Below are 21,881 nucleotides of genomic sequence, written 5' to 3' on the forward strand. Positions count from 1 at the left end.
CATGGTTGCAGTGTCTTTTTCTGACTAAAAATGTATTAATAAACTGCCATGGCTTTGGTGAAGTCAGAGCATATTCATAACGCTTTTTATGAAAAGATATTTCACCCATACGATAGACTGCCAGATAAGTAAGGGTGTGCCTTTTGCAAATAGAATGTAAAGGTGGGTAGAGAACAGGCAAAAATGTCTGCCTTCGATCATGCTAGGCACAGGTAAGGGTTTGTCATAGTCATAAGTCACAACAGGTATATGTACAAATTTCTCATCTGGGTATATAAAGTATATTTTGTAGCAGATGTGTGAACTATTGCTCTGCAAAATTAATCCTTTGATTGTGATTCAGGGTCACTGACTGGTTCAGTTTCCTCTGAATTTTGCTCTGATTTGCTTTATATCTCTCACACAAATTAAATCTGGCCAGTAACTATAGTGCAAGGTAAAGGACCCACACAACTCTCACTAGCTGCAGAAGTCAGTTTAGGACCATAACTGCAGTTCCAAACATAGGCATCATCTCCAAGTGTAAAACTTCTTAACTTTTTTATTTATTTATTTATTTATTTTATCAATTTATTTGCATTTTGTTGGCTGGTTTGGTCCTAGAAAGCCCATTTTATGAGAAGCTCAAAACTGGCAACAAGACATAGGCAGACTAGCATGCTTAAGGAATACTAAGAAAAAAACAGCTGTAAGATAATACAAGGATTACCCTACTGGGCACCATAATGGGCACAGCTCATTTTCAGAGAGCACCTGGGAATATCAGACAAAGACAAACCTGCATGTTTAAGGCATATGCACAAAAAAAAAACAACTGTGAGATAATAAAAGTATTATCTTACTGGGAACGTTACTGGACAAGGCCCATTTCAGAGGGGAAATGCATATAAAAATAAGACAAAGACAAATAGCAAGATTAAGGCATACGTATAAAGAAACAGCTGGGAGATGCTACATAAAATGCATATCCAAGGCACAGAGTGCATAGAATAGAGCAAGAAATGTCACGATGTAGCTGTATGTATGGAGTAACTATATGGTGATAACACAAGGAAAGCACAATCAATGTGTTAAGATAATATTAATGCTAGCCTGTAGTTAACAAAACTATAACACTGGTAGAACATGTTCATAGGTTGGTACTGGGCTATCTGCCTGAAGGCATACATTAGCCCAGCCACGTTGTGCGGTATTCACCGCCCCTTTAGTAGTTGCCTAGACCCTTGTACTAGCAGCTAGTACCCTTGGCTCATATCTAGTAGTGCTGTTGGTGTGATTCCCCGGTATGAACTTTCTGTTACCCATCCACTCATCAAGGTTCCTCTTGGAGTGATAGTGAGGGGCTCTGTCTTATGTAAATCGGGACCCTGTTCCATAGTAAGGGAAGTCTCTGCGAAGGGAATCTATCCCTCCAGCATGTTCTATTCATTGTTGTGTTGAGGTTTATATCCCTAGAGCGTGTAGCTCGAGTAGATTGTAGATGTAGTAGATGTGTGAGCAAATATGAAAATGTTAGAGGCTCATCGTCACAAGTAGTGGTGTGGTTGTAAAGTTATGCAGTTATTTATAGACAGAGGTCATATGAAGACTTAAAAAAGGACAAGCAGGTCTGTAGTGTATACTGTAAAGACAGCATTAAGGTTTATGTATATAAGGCATATGAAGATAAATAAAATAGAGTAGTAAAGTTAATAGGGGGAAGTCTACAAGGTGAGCTGTGTGAGGTTAACAAAAGCTAATCTTTGAAATGAACTGAGTTACTGGGTGTGTTATAAAGGAGAAGAAGAGAGAAAGGGTAAACAAAAGCAGTAATTATGAGACATATGAGGTAGCAGACTTGTAAATGTGTGCCACATCAGTAAGTGTGAGTCATAGTATGCATTCATTTAGGCAGAAACACATACTCTGTGCATGTGACATGGGAGTCAGAGCTTTAAGAGAGTTGCAGGATAAGGTTACTTGAAAGATGGATAATACCTGGGTAAATGCATATGAATGTTTGATTTGTTAATAGCTAATGCTAATTATACAGTATGATATAAATTATTTGCAAAGATTAGGCTTTTAGGTTATGTTACATTTAATGCATGATATCCTAGTGCTGAGGGATATGCATTGTTATTTTAAATGTAGCAAAGTCATCTGTTTTCTGTTCAAATGGCAAAGGTTTTAAAAGGGGGTTGGGAGAAGGACAATGTCATAAACAAGGGAAATGACTAGTGGAATACCTAAGGGATCATTAGACTTACGTAAACTATTTTTCAGTGATTTTTATCAGACATATCAGAGACAATAGGAAATGGTAGCAATCTCTTTATAGATGGGTCTAAAGAAGGATTTGAAAGACTGCTTAAGTGTATATTAAAATGGTAGCTGTGGCTCACTGCAAATGGATGCAAAGTAATGCATTTCTGCTACAGCAATCCCAGTATAAAGTATCATGTGGTGGGAGTGCTACCTGTGGTGGCATAGATGGAAAACAGTCTGTGGATGTTTTGCACAGGTAGACTGGATCACCAGAAGCAGAGAAAGAAAGCACTAGGAAAATGAATACTGAATCCCTCCCCAATCCCTCCGAGCTACACAGTCTAGGTACCTAAACCTTGTCACCACAATAAACAGGACATGCTGGAGGGATAGATCCCTGTCCCAGAGACTTCCCATACTCTGGAACAAGCTACCCATCTATGTCAAGCAAAGTTCCTCATTAGCACTCTTCAAGAAAAATCTTGATGAGTGGATGGGAAATAGGAAATACACCCCGGGGATCACTTGTGTGGCTCTGTTCTATAGGGGCACAGGAAAATAACTTTCTTGGGTGGCGTAAGCCAGGGAACCTTGCTGGCTAGGCTTACTTAGGCCCTTGGGCCAATAGCCTAGTACCTATCTATGAACCTACGAACCTATTAATGATGGGGTTATGTCCTCAAGCAGTAAATTCCATAAGCAAAGGGCTAATGAAACAGTTGCAGTAGGCCCTGCTTAGGCAACTCATTGAGTACTATGTTAATGGCAACAACAGGATGCTAGCAGGTATCCAGAAGAAAGCCATCAGAATGATCTGTTGAATGGAGAGAAAGGATCTTCAGAGAAAAGAGGAGGTAGAATCCTATCAAAAGAGGCAAAAGGGGAGAAAAAAAGCTTTTATTTAAATTCTGTTTAAATATTTTAAGTTGCACTAGCTAGAGGGGTTTGGCTTTATTGGCCTGAAATTGTCCATAAATAGACTTAAAAGTAAAAGTAAAAGAAAAATTCTTGGACATTCAGAATTACCATTTAGCTGAAACACCTGATATCCTTAAAGGGTAATTTGCATATATCCCATGTTGCCTCTGATACAAGAGGTTTAAGGTATCACACAGTGAAATGTCTAGCTTTGCTAGATTTTTCTTTTTGTATTTTTTAACCAATTGGTTTTCTTGTGTGACCTTTTCACTCATTGTTTTAGTTTGTTAGCTGCGATATTTTGTAGATACCCTAATGTTTATGGGGGTCTATATTATAACATTGAAGTCTTAAAACTTCGAATGCTATAATATTGAACCCTATGCACCGAACGCTGAAAATAGTGAAGCTGCAGAATATCGGAAAGTATTCGGTGGACCGTTTTGCAGCTTCGCTATTTCTTCAACTGTGGAGTGAAGGTTACAGACCGGATTAAGGTAAGTGTGTGAACGAAGGTGAGTGTGCTATAGGGACTTTAGGGTTAAGGAGCGGGTAAGGTGAGTGTGTGATAGGGACTTTAGGGTTAGGGAGCGGGTAAGGTGAATGTGCAATAGGGACTTTAGGGTTAGGGAGCGGGTAAGGTGAGTGTGTGATAGGGACTTTAGGGTTAGTGAGTGGGTAAGGTGAGTGTGCGATAGGGACTTTAGGGTTAGGGAGCGGGTAAGTGTGCGATAGGGACTTTAGGGTAAGGGAGTGGGTAAGGTGAGTGTGTGGTAGTTACGGACCTTAGGGTTAGGGTTGGGTTAAGGTAAGTGGATAGCTACTAGTGTATGTATGGTTTAGTGTAGGGGTTTGTGAAGTGTATGTGTGTGGATTATTTAGTTTGGTGTGCTTGTGTTGTGTGTATGTTTGTCGGAACAACAAATTTTTTCCCTGGGAAAAAATTGCTATTCTGATTGTTCGATTTTATGGTGTTTCGATCAAATGGGTTCGATATTATAGCATTTGAAGTTTTAAGACTTTGATGTTATAATATAGACCCTGTTTATGGATATCAGTTGTGTCCAACACCCTTGTGTTTCCAAAAGTCAAACATTCCTGTTATGCTGTGCTGATGATGCCATAAGAAGACAGAAATATGCATGTCCACAGCTAGAGGCATTCAGCTTTATTGGCCTGAAATTCCCCACAAATAGACTTAAAAGTATAAAGAAAGACTTTGACATTCAGAATTGCCATTTAGCTAAAACACCTGATATCCTTAAAGGGTAATTTGCATATATTGTATGCTCCCTCTGATACAAGAGGTTTAAGGTATTACACAGAGGAAAGTCTAGCTTTGCTAGATTTTTCTTTTTGTGTTTTATAAACAGCATTACTGGTAAATTTCTGTATAGTCTGGTGCCTTAGTCTGTGGTGGGATTGCAGTCATAGCAATAGTGTGAATTCTGATGCAGGATTTGTGTTTCAGTACTTTTTGCAGCTGTATGTACCTGCTTAAAGTTGCATTAGTCAGTACTGAGATTTCTTTTCCAAGATTTGTGCTTCAGTACTTTTTATAGCTGTATATACCTAGTTAAAGTTGCATTTGTCAGTACTGAGATTTCTTTTCCAAGATTTGTGCTTCAGTACTTTTTACAGCTGTATATACCTAGTTAAAGTTGCAATCCACTGCTTTTCTGTTTACCTTGCTACTGTTTTCCTCTATCCTTTGAGTCTGTCCCAGCCCTTACTGAGACATTAAACTAAAAGTTTCTGAAATTCTAACCATATGACTTGAGCTCCAGTATCGGATTTATTTGAATAGCTGCCTCTATAGCACGTCTACCATATTTAGCACAGACCTACATCCACCCAAGGTCTTTGTTCAAGACTCTGTGAGGTGTGGAAAGCCTCGAAGTGTGAGATACAAGCTTTTCATCAAAAGGAAAGAAAAAAGCTTTTTATATACTGCGGTGATAGTGCTGAGGTAGCGTTGTCACCTCACAGTAAGACATTGTCCTGTTCGACTCTCAGCTAGAGCGTCTTCTGTGTGGAGACATGCATGAATGGGCGTACCTTCGTTGAAGGATGTGCATCAGGGCCGGCAACTCGGCACGTAAAAATCTACTGCCAATCATTAGCAGACCGGAGTTCCGCTGTGGCAACCCCTAACCGGGGAAAGCCGAAAGACACAACACAACATTTAAATTCTGCTTACATGTTTTAAGTTGCACTTATAGTGACATGTTGGTGACATTTTCTGTTTTTGTGCATATTTTAGCCAAAGTAATCTGATTGCATATTTTAGTCTGTTCTGGGAACTTACTTTTGTAGCTTCATTTGCAGTTGTGGGAAGATCATGTATTACTGTAACATTCTAGCATTGTTTATGCATTATACTGCATTGCTATTTCCATAAGTATAATTACATGTAAAAGCTAAGCTTTCTGTATTTTAAACCCAATCTGTGGCCTCAGTCCTGTAGCTTCATTCACAGTTGCAGCAAGACTATGATCTACTGCCACATCTGAGCCTCATTTAGTCATTTATTACAGTATTTTTTCATAAATAGTGTTACTGGTAAATTTCTGCATAGTCTGGTAGCTTAGTCTATGGTGGGAATCCAGTAGTGGCAGTATTGTGAATTCTGCTCCAGGATTTGTGCTTCAGTAATTTTTGCAGTTGTGTACACCTGCTTAGAGTTGCATTCCAGTGCTTTTCCATTTACCTTGCTACTGGTTTTTCCTTTGTTCTTTGAGTCTGCCCCAGCCCCCACAGAGACATTAAGCTAAATGTTTCTGAACTTCTAACCATAGGACTAGAGCTCCAGTTTGATTTTCCCTAACCCTTCTACTCTTCTCTTGTTGTAGTTTTAAAAGGCTGTGTCTCTGGCTTCTTCCCATTATGATAGTCTGATCCTTTTTGTTATTGCTATTAAATGTTGTGTAACCTATTTTAAGTACTTTCTCAATCACTGTTTTCCATGTATCCATAATACTAAGTGCCCACCCAGCAAACCAGTATTGTACTTGCGCAAACATCCCTTACTATAAAATTGTCTTCTGCTCATTTTCCCAGAGCTCCCATATTCCTGGTGCCCTTAACACATTCTGAGGTTATCCAGAGTTAATATTGCTCCATCTTTGGCAGATAAGAGATTTATTTTATTGTTTCACTGTTCAATTAACTGTTTAGAGTGCTACTGCTTTATTTTTATTTTTTTTTTTGATTTTGTCATTATATTATTCTAATGGTCCCTAATTGTCCCTAATACTTGAACCTGTCTTGTTAAGGTAGTTAATTAAGGGAGTTGACTTAAGCTGTTTTGTTGCAGCATTATACTCGCAAACAATCTTTTTTTGTTTTTTTTACATCAAGGATTAGTAGTGCCCTATACAGACAAAAATGCTCAGAAAGTACATTTTATCTATAAAACCCTTAGAACTGAAACCCTGTAACTTAGTGTGACTAAAACAGAGCCATTCCCTGAGACAAGCTTAGAAAATCTATTTTGCACATTAAACAGCATTATTATCAAATCTTAATACAATTTAACCTAGTCTAGTGACAAAGCCCAGAGACCACTCAAGCAGACCTCTTTATAATCTAGTCCATGACCTACAATCTCCCACCGAAGTACAGGTCCAGACAACATAGATATGCAATTTCCAAATGACTCCATAGGCAGCATGGTCGATATGGGCATCCTGAAACTATGTAGCAATTGTCTCATGTCTGCAGACAACTGTTTAATCTTTAAATAAACAAAGACAGTAGGTGAGAGATGCACATATACAATGTCATTGGTGGCTAAAATCTCACATATAAACAAGATTGTCAAGAACACACACATTCTACATCCAACACACATAGTGTCCAACACTCACATAGTCCAACTTATTCTGAGGCATTAAAAAGAAATCTTCCAAAACGTAAAAGACCTCCAAAGCCTATAAACAGCAACGCCTTTCCTCAGCAATTTCTAAAGCACTCACGAAAAGCAACACCAAACACCACATATATGCCTACATCCAGGAAAGCATCAAGAACAATGCCCATAAGGCAAGCCATCACATTAAATAGGACTATTGTCATAGGGGACTCCATTGTATGACATACAGATGTCCCACTCACCAGACTGATCAAGGAGAAGATAACGGTTAGTTGTTTATCTGGAGCCAGGATCCAGCAAGTTACGCATGCACTCAAGTCACTACACCACAGGTACCAATATGATTCTATCATAGTGCATGTGGGGGTTAATGATCTGAGATATACTTTCCTGGACTATCTGAGGAGAGACATTATTGATCTCTCTGAATATGTGTCTCAAGCAGGTATGTGCCTTACAGTGAACAGCATTCTTCCTTCACCAAGGATGATGCCACAGTACAAACAAAAGATGGTAGATTTCAATAAATGGCTTAGTTTCTGGTGTCTAACCATGAGGATTCAATAGCCATCTGCATGGGAGAACATTTTTAGCAAACAATGTTACTTTGCAAAGGACTGCCTGCACATCTCTCCTCTAGGCTTCTGAACTAAAACTTTACCCACCCCCTTAGAGCCCTTTTAGGCAATGCCAAATCGACAAAACTACCAACATAGCAAATAAACCCCAAATAAATATAAACATGTTATTGTTCAATGCTAGGACCCTAAACAAGAAACTCCACACCCTATAAGCTCTCCTCACTCTGGAGAATATAAACATCTGTGCTGTTACCAGGACATGGTTGAAATCCACAGAAGGTAGTCCAGCAGTGCAAGGCTTCAGTGACTTCTACACATTTAGACCACCAGCTGGATAGATAGAGACAAATGGAGGAGGAGTCTCAAACCTATATTAGCAACAAGCATAACTCAAGGTTGGTTAAACAGGATAATGCCCTGGAATTTATCTACATGTGAATCTCCATAGACAGAGAGCCATAACATATCCTAGCAAGTAAAAGGTCCCTAGAATCCCATAGTTCATACCTAGACCTATTAGAGATACTCACCATTAAACCACATACCCTATTCCTGGGAGACTCTGACTACCTCTCTATATACTGAGAAACACATATTGCCTCATACTTGCAGGCACAATTCTTCCTGGACTTTATTAACACAAATACCCCTGACTGCAGAGTGTGCACACCCACCAGAGGTTCATATATACTGGACCTAGTGCTCACCAATAGAGGAGAGTGCTGCACTCCCCCCTTCCCAATGTCACATCCTCATTGATGAGGTGAGACTACAAAGCTGTCTCCTTCAAAATAAAAATCAACTTGGTAATCCCAACAAACTCTGTAACAGTTGGAAACTATTTCAAAGTAAACTACATCCTATTAAATGAAAGTTTGTCAAAATTCAGTGACCCTCCTAACCCTGAGCTTTCAGCAACCTATGAAGAATTGTTCAGAAGCCCCGAACAACCATGTAAGATGCTATATAAAGGCTACTGTACCTACTAGAAGTAACTATAAAACAAACTCTAAAGACAAACCATGGTGGTGGAATCCTAATGTAAACAATGTACACAATAAAAGGAAAAAGGTCATAGCTAAAAATCAGAAAGAGCAACTCCCATAATGACAGGAACTCACTAAGTAAACTAAACACCAAACTAAGAGGACTATTTAATTCCAACAAGGCCAATTACAAGGTCAAGATAGCCTTATGGGCTAAAGACAAACTGAAGGTCTTCTACAGCTGTGTCCAAAACTTCAAAGGCATCATACATCAGTGTCAAACTGGTGGTCAGTGGTGTCACCTTCTCTAATCAGAGTGACATAGCTAGTTTTATTGCCGAAAAATTCAGCTCAGACTTCACCCCACCCCCAAGAAATACCTCACAGACAGGAACCAGGAAGTCAGAATTGGTGATAACACCAACATTAAGAGACCAGTCACCAGAAGGATACCTTATGGATGCATGCTGGGACCACTCCTATTTGGCATCTACTTCTTGAAGTTAAGGGTTAATGTCAAGGGCCTTTGGTTGATGAAGTTCACAGATGACTGGAAACTATCATAGAGTCTCCCCAGGACACAAATATCTTACAAGAGGATCTAACACAGACAAATGACTGGTACATAGCCACAGATTAAAACTCAATGCCAAGAAACGCATACATTTGGGAAAACTGCCACCCAGGCTAATTACTCCATCAGTAAGACACCCCTAATAGGTAACCCAGTAGTCAGGGATCTGGGAACATATGCACACAGCAATCTGGCCTTTGACTTACATGTGGCCAAGATATTAGGAACATCATTCTATTTTGCCCAACTTATAAGTAAGGGCATGGAATCCAGGGCCAAGGAAGTAATACGGTCACTTTATTTGGCCCTTATCAGGCCCATTATTCATTATAATATCCCCTTCAGCATGTACCTGACTAGACATATGCAACAGATGGAGTGCCCACTAAGGTTCCTTACTAGAAGAATCGAGAGTATAAACACATTGCCTTACAAGGATTGCCTTAAAGCCCTCTCTCTATACTTGGTCTCTTACAGGTTCCTGAGAGATGATCTATGCCTGGCATACAAGGCATCCTCAGATCCAGATCTGATGGACCGTTTGCACATTTGCAAAATGTACAGCATCAGAATCACTAGATCCAAGGATTTAAATTTTGCTTTTGATATAAATAAAACATGTTGGTGAGAAAGATATGTGTTTCAGGGGATCCCAATGCTATAGAACAGGCTTCCCATCCATGTGAAGCAGAGTCTACCCCTAACCTTATTTAAGTGACCAATTAATGGGAAATTAGAAATTAAAAAAGAAAAAATTTCAATTTATTTTTTCTTTCAATTATAATCTTCACGTGTAGTTGTTTATTTCTTACTATTGTTTGCTATTATTGTTTGTAGTACTTGTTTTCTCACTGTAATTATATATTGTACTTTCTGGAGCTTTTCTCCTCGAGTCTCCACTGAAAATGGGACAAAATCCCAGTTGGACTAACCCAGTTAACAAATGTCAATAAATAAATAAAATATGAATCTGGCCTCTATGTCTTTGATAGATGCAGACAGACAGTAATGCCCAAACTAACATACTCCCAACATAACCTCTAGAAACCTCCTAACTAACATGCCCCATCCTAATAAATGCTGATGATAAATAGGGACACAATTGGATTGGGTTGCATGGCTAGGATTATAAAGGTCCTGGTGGTTGTAGACCTAATATATACTTATGAAGCTATGAATTTATGAAGAGGAGATCACTAAAAATGATACAAGTACAAAGGATCATATGACAATGTAAAGGGTTCACCCTGAACAGGAAGACTCGAGGGGTAGGACGGGCACAGGTGGAATATTTTACAGGCTATTTACTCCCTGGATCTGTGAATGTACTTCTTCATGAAGAGGATTATGGACCCACAGAGTGGGCTTCAGGAATGGATTATGTAGGTGAAATGCACAGAGGCTTTCAAAATGGCATGGGATAAGTAAATGAATGAGGATGATAGAATGCAATTACAGTGAAGAAATCAAGAAATTAAACAAAATGTGGCAAAAAATTAATACAATGGATGAGGGCAAACATGAAGGGCAGCACTTTGCAAACAGTGACTATGCCACATTATAGTTACTCTTATAAAAATGACAAAGGGGAAGGAAGCTAAGATAAATATAAGTGTTCAGAGCGTGAACTTTGCAAAGATAGTGGCCACTGAAAAGATGACAACTCAACTGCAGAAATGTAGAACAATTATGGTAAACAAAATGGGATGGAAAGGTAAAAATGATAGAGGGTTGATTAGTCAAATAAAAAAGGGCAAGAAATAATAAAGGGGGGCAATGTTGCAGAAAGAAATGATAAAGTGCTGATAGCAAAGCAAAGAAGATATTGGCAATGGGAGAGATAATGAATTAGTTAAAGGTCAAGAAAAGGGCAAAGAAGGGGGATAAAAATAATTAAAATGGCAAAAGCAAAGACATGGAAGGACCTTTCAGATGGAATAATTGATGTGAATAAAGTGTTCTTCAAGTATGTTGGGGAAAGGTAAGGCTCAAGACAAAGCTGAGTGAATTTAACAAAGATAGAAACAGGCAATTGTTGAAAAGTATCATCCTGAAATCTTAATTCTTTGTTAGACTTCATCCTCATAGGGGCATTATGATAGGGATGGAGACTAGACAGAAGAGTAGAACACAGGGAATGAAGAAAGAGACAAAGCTGTGATAAGGACACAAATGACATAAGGTAAAGACAACAATGACCACATGGATTTTCCAATGGTTCTGAGGAACAAAAGGAAAAAGACAGATTAAACTAAGGTACATTTTGTTTGATTGTTCAATATGTAACTGACTGTTTATGCATGCATGAATGTATGTATGTATGCATTTGTTTATTTTGCTAATCAGGAATGTCTCATGAAAATCTAGTTTAATGGAGTTCTAGGGAAAAGAAGAATTCTCAGAATGAAAATATTTAAGACATGAAATCAGTTTCCAAAATTCCAGCTGTCATGTAAGTGACTTTACTCCAGGGTAATACACCATGGTAAGTTACTTACACTGTGATCAAGTCTTTCAGAATTGGGCCCAAACTGTGGAGTAATAGAAAAAAATAATGCATTCACTCATTCATTCTCTAATTAGCTGCTAAACTTTTTGCTTCTTGGAAGAGAATAATCACCTAGAGTAAGTAGTTCCCCTGCCCTGTAAGAGTATATTAATTTTAACAAGAGGCTTTCCTTTGCTCGTGAAATGAGTACACTAGTTAATGTTTGCAAAGTCTAATTTCTGAAGGTCTGTTATGGCAAATACCTAAAGTTAAGGCAAGAAGGCAGCATGTGCAAGATAATATAATAAGTAAAGTATGTGAAATGGTCAGTGTGAGAGATATATAGGAATGGCATTATTAAAGACCTGAAATAGTTTTGAAAATGTTTAGACATATATATATATATATATATATATATATATATATATATATATATATATATATATATATATATGGGTTGCCTTTAGAATCTCGAAAAACTGAAATACCAAGTTCGGAGCTTCTGGTGTTGCGATGTATGAATGGATGTAAGTGCAGGTAAGTCTGTATGACTGTGAAGGTTATGGGCTGTAGTGTAAGTTAGTGTGTGTTTTGGTTGTGATGTGTGTGTGCAAGGGTCAGTGAAATGTGTGGGTGTGAGTTACATTTGTGTGTGTGATTGTGCAGTCCCGGAGTTAGAATATATAAGTGGGGGGTGGGGGTGCAGGGGGGCTTGCCCCCCTGCTTAGTTGTATTTTAGGATTGTATGTTTGATTGTGGGGAGAGTGTGTGTACATGTGTGTTGTGTTTGTAGTGTATGTTTGGGATTTTACGTTTTGTGCTTGTGGTGTTTTGGGCTTGTAGGGTTTCGGGATTTGAATTTCAGAAAACTGAAATCCTGTATTTCAGTTTTTCGAGATTCTAAATTGAATCCATATATATATATATATATATATATATATATATATATATATATATATATATATATATATATATATATATATTAAGTATTTAGACTGATAATTCAAAAATGGAAGGTAATACTATCACAATAGGAACAATGCACAAAAGCAGTTGACATATTACTGTAAAACCATTCTGGTATATGGGTGTAGGGCAGATGATCAAAAATATCCAACTGCTCTGATACCCAGAATATCAATGTTAACATGTCAAAACAATGAGCAACAATTTCTGCGCATGTCTCTCGCACACTCTCTGCTAATTATATACATCAACTCTGAGTTTCCACAATCCTTGGGGAAGCGGAATATTCCCATGCCCAAAGACAAAGATTGTTGATCTTGAATATCTGTAAAAGGACCTGCCTGTGTCAACCAAACAGATGTCAGCTTAGCTGGTCGGGTGTGTGTGTGTGTGTGTGTGTGTGTGTGTGTGTGTGTGTGTGTGTGTGTGTGTGTGCACGCGCATGTGTGCTTCTTCCCTTGTATGTTTTAGTAAAGCAGAAATTAATATTATCAATACTTTCTTATCTGCATTAACATCATAAAAGCTGTGTAACCTAAATGGCACCATCCAGCATGCATGGTTTCATTGAATATTTTTTTCTTTTGAAATACAATGAACGTAGCAGACCGGAGTTCCACTGTGGCAACCCCTAACCAGGAAAAACCGAAAGACACAAACAAAACGATGAATGTATCATATGCATAATCTGTATAGATTGACTGTGCAGCTCTCTAAAACAGCTGTATGGTACTTGCTCTTGTCATCCATTTTTGAAAGCTCTCAAAGAGAAGAATAATTCTCCCTTTGACACCTTATTTGACACCTTATGTCTATCTTGCATGCTAACAAAGAAGCACCATTGCACAACCCACTGTCTAACAAAGGACCTTAATTTTTATATTTTTGTAAGTCACATTTATTAGATGTTGCAAATTGTATGAGGTGCATCTTCAACAAACGATTTTGGAGAAAAGATCCCAGAAGCAAATGGCTTCCTTTCTTAGAAGACTTCAGGATGCAGAGGTATTAATTGTCTTTCTACAACTCTGGACTGAATGAATGAATCCATCTCAAAGTCATGTGAGAACTTGAACATATCCCTGATCACTGGGTACAAGGCAAGGGATGGGGCACTAAATCCACCCCTAGACGCAAACACTCACTCTCATATTGTAGACAAAACAGTTTTAGGTACCTATTCACTTACACCATGTCTATGGAATAAAGGATGAAGTCGGACCAAAAGCTGTATGAGACCTTAGAGTGATATGCAGATTCCATGAAGGAGGCACTCCAACCAAGAAGTAAAATAGCGAACTGAGTGCTGTGAGGCATCAGTATTAATTGGTATGTCACTGCACCACCCACAAATAAATATATCAAACAGAAGTCATTTAGGAAATTGCTATCAATCTATGCTCTACAAGGGAATAACTATTATAGGATAGATAGCAATGGAAACTTTTCTTAACTATAAACATAATTTAATAGTGACAAGATTTGATGATGCATGCACATAGTACCCACTTCTTCAATATAGTGTAAATAAAACAAATGCACTTACTATAAATGTGTAAATGTTGTTGGGCAAAAGCCTGACTATAAATATATAGTTGCATACCTACATTAATGATGTTTAACATAACATGCAGTTATGTGGGCACAGTCACAGACAAATCATGACCTGATGTAACATATAACAAGTAGTAAAAAAGCGTAATATAGCAGTCAGCAGAGAGGCTTGATGGCAGGCAGGGTGTTCTAGGATTGAAGAAATGTCACAGCAGCATCACTACATAAAAAGACATTAAAAAATTAGTGACCCGAGGGACAACAGGCCAAGTTAGCCTCACTTCTGTTATAGGTAATCTAATGTAAAAGACACCTTGAACTGGACTAGAGATGAAATTACATGTCAGTAGAGTGTAAGATCAAAGCCTGCATAGCTTTGCAACCAAGCAAATCATGTCAAATAAACTTGCTTCACTTGTGTGACTAGATGTCCACTGTGGTGGTTTATGCAGTACTTGTGGACATGGCACTTCTTACCTTTACAAGGTGTTGCACTCAGTCACAGACAAAAGACTGCTAACAAATGTAATGGGTTGAGGCAAGATCTAAGATGGTGAGCCAGGTGGAAAAGTGGTTGACATGAAGGAAACAGAAGGAGAAGGACCAGAGGTATTTCCAGAAGAGAAACAGATGACAGCTTACCACAAACTTCAGTATTCAGACTAACACCATTTAATTTATTTTTATCAGACATCATGGCAAGAACACACAAAAGAATAAATGTCTTCACCCATGACAAAAGAAGAGGAGTTTTGCACATGGATGGTAGGCATAGTCTAAGAAGACACATAAAATGCCTAAGTTAAAGGGAAAATAAAACTAAGGTTCAGTACCAGCAATTCTACGTGCTGCTATGTGGTAATAATAATCTTAGATTGAAATGTCACCTGTATGTAAAAATGTCAGAGGTCACTGCAGAGGAAAGGGTGTGGAGGTGTCAATTATAACCAGAATGTAAAATGGTGGACAAAGGATACCATAACAGCAAGAGCAAATGGTTAGTTTGTATTTCAAGTATCATAGGCTTGAATGAAGAAGAGGAGAAGGTAACATTGGCACTTTATAGGCCCTTGGTAATTCTGTTTCCAGATAACTCTGTGCTGTGGATTACAGAAAGGCTGAACGGGAAGGGAAATAAGATAATAACAGTGATGGTTTTACTGAATTATGAAGGCAGACTGAAGAACCTAGGTTTGTATAAATGACAGGAGGTAATGATATGAGTATACAAGTCAATATGAGGACTGATAGAGGAATACAAATGCATATACACAGGGGGTCGTGATGTATATATATATATATATATATATATATATATATATATATATATATATATATATATATATATATATATATATATGGGTCCCCTTTGGTAGATTGAACTATTAAATGGTCGAAGATGATATGGCCAAGGCCATAACCTCGAACATTTAAAAGTGCGAATGGACTGAATGGAGATCCGCATACAGAGCGGAACGGGAAGATTTCCCATTTCTGCAATGTAGTGCAATCTCGAAGTTGGTATATTTAAGTAAGGGTGGTGGGGGGGTGCAGGGGGGTGTAGCCCCCCTGCTACAACAGTTTAATTTTTTTTTTTTGTTTGTTTTTTTCTTTTTTTACTTCAGTGTTCGAACTATTACAGGTTCGAACATATGGTCATGGCCATATTTGGTTTAAACTTGTAATATGTTTGATGTACTGAAGTAGTTCCATATGCATAAGGTAATACGGGAGTACGAAATGCTGGTCTCCAAATAAATGACAGATGAGAAAGGAAAAGTCATAACTATCAGATGGTGGATATAAAGTTTAAATTAGAAAAAAAAAGTCTGGTTTCACTGAAAGAGAAGTAGACTGGCGGATTAAGGTAGTACATGAGATCAATGAAGAGTTCATCAGGTCATAAGATTGTATGCGAGAGAAAGGGAACATGTTACAAAACGTAAGGTGCTAACTGCAGCAAACACTTAGACTTGGTAGGTTTCCATGTTTTTCTAAACATACAGTCTGATCTTTGCTGTTTTATGCCTGGGCCATTCCTTCAGTTCATGAAGGGCTAACTGGAGAAATAATTATGATTGTCTGAATCTGTATACCATTTACTTTGGCATCAGTCATGATGTCACTCAGACTCAATTCCAAAAGGAAAAACTTTCAAAACCTGGAATATAGTGGATCACAAGATGAAAAAAAACACAAATTCACAGTGGATTTATTTGATTTAGTGAATACGCAACAAGCTTAGGAAAGGTACTGGATGTTATTCATCTAGCCAATACAAGAGTTCCTGCTCTGTAGCAACACTTTTCTTAAATTAAGAATTCTAAAAGAGACAGTACAAAACAGACCAGTGATTTCATTTTGGAGAAACAACTTTTAGTGAATTCGGAAATATGAATGGGAATACTGTCAGGACAGTATCAAAGCCCACCAACAGTGTTTAATATAAATGTCCATATAAATTTAAGGAGTAGAAAGGACTAAATGATAATACTATGGTTTACAAGAAATATATGCAACATAACAAGTGTGGGATCCATAATTTCAAGTTTCAGGCAGTCTGACTCCCATGTAGAACAGTGAAGCTTCCAACTTGCTATAATGTTATTAAAGGTATTTTTGCATGGATGTTTTTTCTTCCTTGCACCCTCAAATCAGGGGGCTTCAACCTCATCACCCCTGTTAGTTATATAGAATGATGAGATCACTGCACCTCATAGTAAGTGAATTACTCTATGTACCACAAAGTGAGACTTCCCCTTTTTTGTACTTTCACATTCAGAGCTAAGGCACTTGCAATTTGGGTCTTGCGGTTTCAAACAGCACCCCAAAACTCATCTGACTATAGAAGGAAAATAAATGTTTGTAACAATGGATAATCTGTTCAAACAAACATCAGTTGCTTCATTAAAGTCAGGTTATTAAAAATGCCAAACTAGAGTTACCAAGATTCCATGTTCCTAAATGATTAAACAGTGTAATATCTGCAAAACTTACCAGCATTTGGTGACATTTTCATAGATTAGTACTAGGCTAACTGCCCTTGTGAGCCATTTTAAGCCTAGACAATTATCCTTTGTGAGACTCAAACCCCGCACCTTGTGTTTAGAAGGCAAACACCTCAACCATTAGGCCACCCTCCCAACCCAATAAATAGCTGCGGCAAGGCTCGAACCTAAGGGCATGCACACCATGAACTATTAAGTGTTCGAAGATGATATGGCCGAGGCCATAACATCGAACATTTAAAAGTCCACTAAGCCATACTAGATATATTTTCATGTGTAACCAAATGAAAAGCCAGCACCTAGATGTATGAAGAAATCTTTATTGGAACTAGACCGGTTTCAGCACATAGCTTTCATCAGTAGTATGAACAGCTGTTCATACTACTGATGAAAGCTATGTGCTGAAACTGGTCTAGTTCCAATAAAGATTTCTTCATACATCTAGGTGCTGGCTTTTCATTTGGTTACACATAAGGTTGTTTGCCTTGCACCGGTCGTACTGGCTAGCTCTTTCCTGTTTACCTTATATATTTTCATACCTACCTTTTGCTCTACAGCATGCTACAGTGCTGTGTTTCATTTTCCAATCTATTATTGAAATTTAAGTGAATCACTTTTAAAAAAATCTTCAAAATTACACTGTTTCTACCACATTGACATCACTGACACTTTTTAGTGAGCCTTATCCTCAGAGACAACAATATAGGAAGAGCACAAGGATGCAGCCATATACTTTAACTGCTACATCAGTATGCATAGTCAGGGCACACCCATTAAAGTTTATGAAAGTATCTCTATGCTGTCCCTGAGGTGACTTTACTAAGGGATAAAAAATACATGTTGTTCCCTTAACCAAAGTTATGAACTTTTTTTATTTTTTTATTAAGAAATGGAAAATGTAAATTAAGAATAGCAAGAGGTGAAAATGCATCGTGGCATTTAAGCTACAGCAAGCCATGATGTAACTCTAGTTCATAAAGTTGGTTGCTAGACCAAATTAACACATATCACATCTGGGAATACCTACAAAAACAATAGTACAGCAGCTTTTCTGCAAGGGAGAAGCCCCCTGCACCTCCCCTCATACCCTTATACTCTATATACTCCAAGATCATATCACACTGGGGAAAGGACAAACTCCCACTCCCCAAAAATACCAACAACTAGTAAAAAAGCCAGTTTCATGTTCCGAATGAGCAATGATTGTTAGATATTGTGAATTTACAAAAAAATGAATTTCTCCCCACGATGCATGCCAGAATGTCAGCAAAGCATTTTAATGGTACATTCTGCAACCAAAACAAGCTAAGGATACTTCTTTTTGAATCATAGTATGGAGTACAAATTGTTCTTAGCATTTCATTTCTCAACACTGGCACAGTTTCAGTATTTCTAACCTTTACAGTGCAGGGTGACCGGTTTTAGTTTTTCTGTCCTTTAAATGGCATGATGTCCGGCCTAAATCCTAAGAAGCAGTAGAGAATAGTGCTTGTGTATAGCACAAAGTGTTGTACACTGTAGCAAGGCATTTGACACAGAGTATCATTACAAAAATGAATAAGTATGTTAGCCAAACAAAGGCTAGGTACCTGGGAGTTATCAAATGCCACACGTCATGTGACCAAATGGACTCAGAGTATTGTGAGTACTGCAGGATTCTGTTCTATTTTAAACTGTTACATGCAGATAAGAAATGTACCTCTTTCCATTGGAGAAGACGGTCTGAATGCAGAGTAGTAATTTCAAGACAGTGTAAGGAAGAGACAGGGAAGGTAGGTTTAAAAAGTTACAATTAACCTGAAGATACAAAAATTTCTAAAGCAGGAGCATACAAAGGATACATGCGTCAGTCATCAAAAGTTAGGAGGCATGCTGCTTTGCAATCTTCAGTTACAGTATATCCATTTTATCCAGTAACTGGTCTAGTCAAATTAAGCAGGCCATGTTATCTTTTTCTACAATGTCTGTTTCTGCCCCCCCCCCCCATGTAGTCAGAAGCAAAAATGCACATACACACACATGCATGCACGCACACATGCAAGCAAACACACATATACAACTGCAGTCATGACCTATCACCTCGGACTCACTGTACACGAGTTGTAGAACAGTATAAGACATGTCTACATTATTTGTTTTGACAACTACACTTTTCATTAATTATATGTGAAATGAAACAACAAAATGCTTGGTCCTGGTACAGCAAAATAATTAACTACCCACACTCTTCACATATGGTGCTCGAATGGAAGCAACTTTAGTGCAAGTAAATGTGCAATAAAACAGTAAATTTTCTTGATCTTGCACATATTGCCATTTTAAACATTAAATAGAAAAAAAACAAAACCAATAAACTGATGAAAGAACGCGAAAAGCCAGTGGTAATGTCTAAAAAGTTTTTGGAGATTACCACCTGCCTTGTGTGTTCTTTCATCATTTTAAACATTAAAGAAATTGTTTTCTGCTTAGTCAAGTCATTAGCTTTAAGAAGGAAATCATGTAACAACTTGCCGCATGTGTTGTCTCCTGTGCAACAGCTCTCTACCCATTGAAAGTAAGCCTGAGGGTACTTGAAAAGAAACATGCCTATGCTTTTCTTTACAAAGTCAGTTAGGTACCACCCTGGCAGGCAAAGCAATATTTAGTGCACTGTTACAACAAACTGAGACAATGTAGTCTAAAAAGACCCAGAGTTCATCCAGTCTGTCGTAGAATCCCAGCTGACATACTTGACATTAAAATCTTCCCCAGCCTGACATACACAAGAGAAGTGTTAAAACTTCCATTGCACTGACAAAACACCTGGATTACCATTATTAAAGCATTTTTTAAGTGACAGCTCAGATGCAGTAATGAAGTAAAAAAATGGCTGGTTGCCAAAAGTTTTGTCACAAAGTATACAGGAAAACATTAGTACTGACACTAAGATAGCATATGTGCATTTAATAATTAATGTCTTGTAATCTTATGTATCTGTCTGTTCCTGGGAGCAAAAATTACTGCTTAAATAATAAATAGTAGTTACACGTTTATTTCTAAAATGTAAAATTACACTGGAAATGAATAAAAAAAATCATTTTGTTCAATAAGGTGCTATAAAATTAAATAAAATACATCTCCCCCATAAGCTCAGTTTACTGTCTCTTTGCAAATATACTTCAAATCTAAACCTATTTTTAACACTGAAGCCAGTATGTTAACATACCTGTGATCCTAAGAGATGAATGCAGACAGAGACTAGGAAGTTCCACCTTATGCCTGCTTAGTAAGGGATTGTCTTTTTTATGTAATAAAGCCACACCCACTGTGGCTTGTACTACCTGAACACATTCAGCTATTGTTCTCCTCTTTCAGTCAGCATAGAAGAAAAAAGTTATAATAAAATGCCTTAAATGCTATGAATATGAATTCGCATAACATAATACTGTGGATACAAATTAAAATAAATAAATAACCTTGATGATTATTGCAAGGACAAAATATTACAGAGGAAAAAAATCTGTTTTATTGAAAAGTAATGTAAATACATCTTTCCTGTACAGTATTAATATTTTTAGAACAAAGAGATGTCATTGTTGCATTTACTTTATGTATGCATGCAATACAGCATTAATATATTTCATAAATGCTGCCACATATTGTGTTCATGTGATTTTGTGTGTGTATATGTATATATATATATATATATATATATATATATATATATATATATATATATATATGTACACACATATGTAGGAAGTACAGCAGAGCAGCAAGTAATTGCCTTGCAGTACAATGACATTGAGGAAACAAGCTGTTCTATAAGCAGGAGAAGGAGCAGTAACTTCACGGACACTGAGGATTCATTTCTGAGCTCCAGAGGTCACAAGAGGGCATGATTTCAACCAGTGAAATTGAGTTCAAGGAACTGATACCTGGAAAAGTGAGCATTATATATGACGGTATCCTTTCCCAGTGAAACAAGCCAGCATTGGTGACTGAAGAATTTAGGTATCATTGGGAAATGGTGTCTACTGGTCGTTCCAATTGGGGATGCATGCAGAAATGTGCAATGAAATGTAAGGGAATGGATTTAACTTTCGGAAGTGCAGAAATGGAGAAGCTGGCCATTATCAACCCCCAACCCTTGAGGGAAAGGAGATAGCATGTGTGTTACAAGCAATTACGTCAGAGGCCTGCTAGCTCTGTTGGGGTAGAGGAATAAAGCCCTAATTATGACCCAGGTGACCTAAGTTCAATTAGCAGCTTGAGCACCTGTTGGCGCTTGCATTGGGAGGAGAGATGTTATGCAGCTTTGCCAACTCACATTTCCTCAGAGTAAGGTGTTGGAGTGCACATTTGAGTTATATGCTGCTGTGGTTGTATCCTCTTGGATACTAGAGCCCCAGAATAGTGCTGCTTCAAGGTAGATAGGGCTGTCCTGAGGAGTTTTGTCACTCATGAAAATAAGTGACATGCCCTCACTGATACCCATTGTATGCCAAATCCTGAGCATGCACTGGTCAAGTGCAGTGAGATTGGGGATCAAAAAACAAAAAATCAGATACCCCTGATAAGTGCATAAATAGCCCCTCTCAGTCAGCTTTTGCCATGGTGTAGTATGGGGAGCAAATTGGCCAGCTGAGTGAGGGAGGGACCAAAAAAGGCAGACCCTGGGAGGAAAATCTTAAAAAAATAAGGCA

The 21,881-nt window shown here is 37.9% G+C and overlaps 1 protein-coding gene across 1 annotated transcript in view; it reads right to left on the reverse strand.

Moving 5' to 3' along the window:
* Nucleotides 1–20,472, reverse strand: part of LOC122796627 (serpin B5-like) — a 411,192-nt gene extending 390,720 nt beyond the window's left edge. The window contains exon 1 of the mRNA XM_044065250.1: nucleotides 20,402–20,472. The gene's annotated coding sequence lies outside the window, so the exon portion shown is untranslated. The remainder of the gene's footprint in view (nucleotides 1–20,401) is intronic.
* Nucleotides 20,473–21,881: the final 1,409 nt, after the last annotated feature.

Source organism: Protopterus annectens, chromosome 3.part0, assembly GCF_019279795.1.
Source record: "Protopterus annectens isolate FY-2018-M chromosome 3.part0, PAN1.0, whole genome shotgun sequence".
Taxonomy (NCBI): Eukaryota; Metazoa; Chordata; order Ceratodontiformes; family Protopteridae; genus Protopterus; species Protopterus annectens.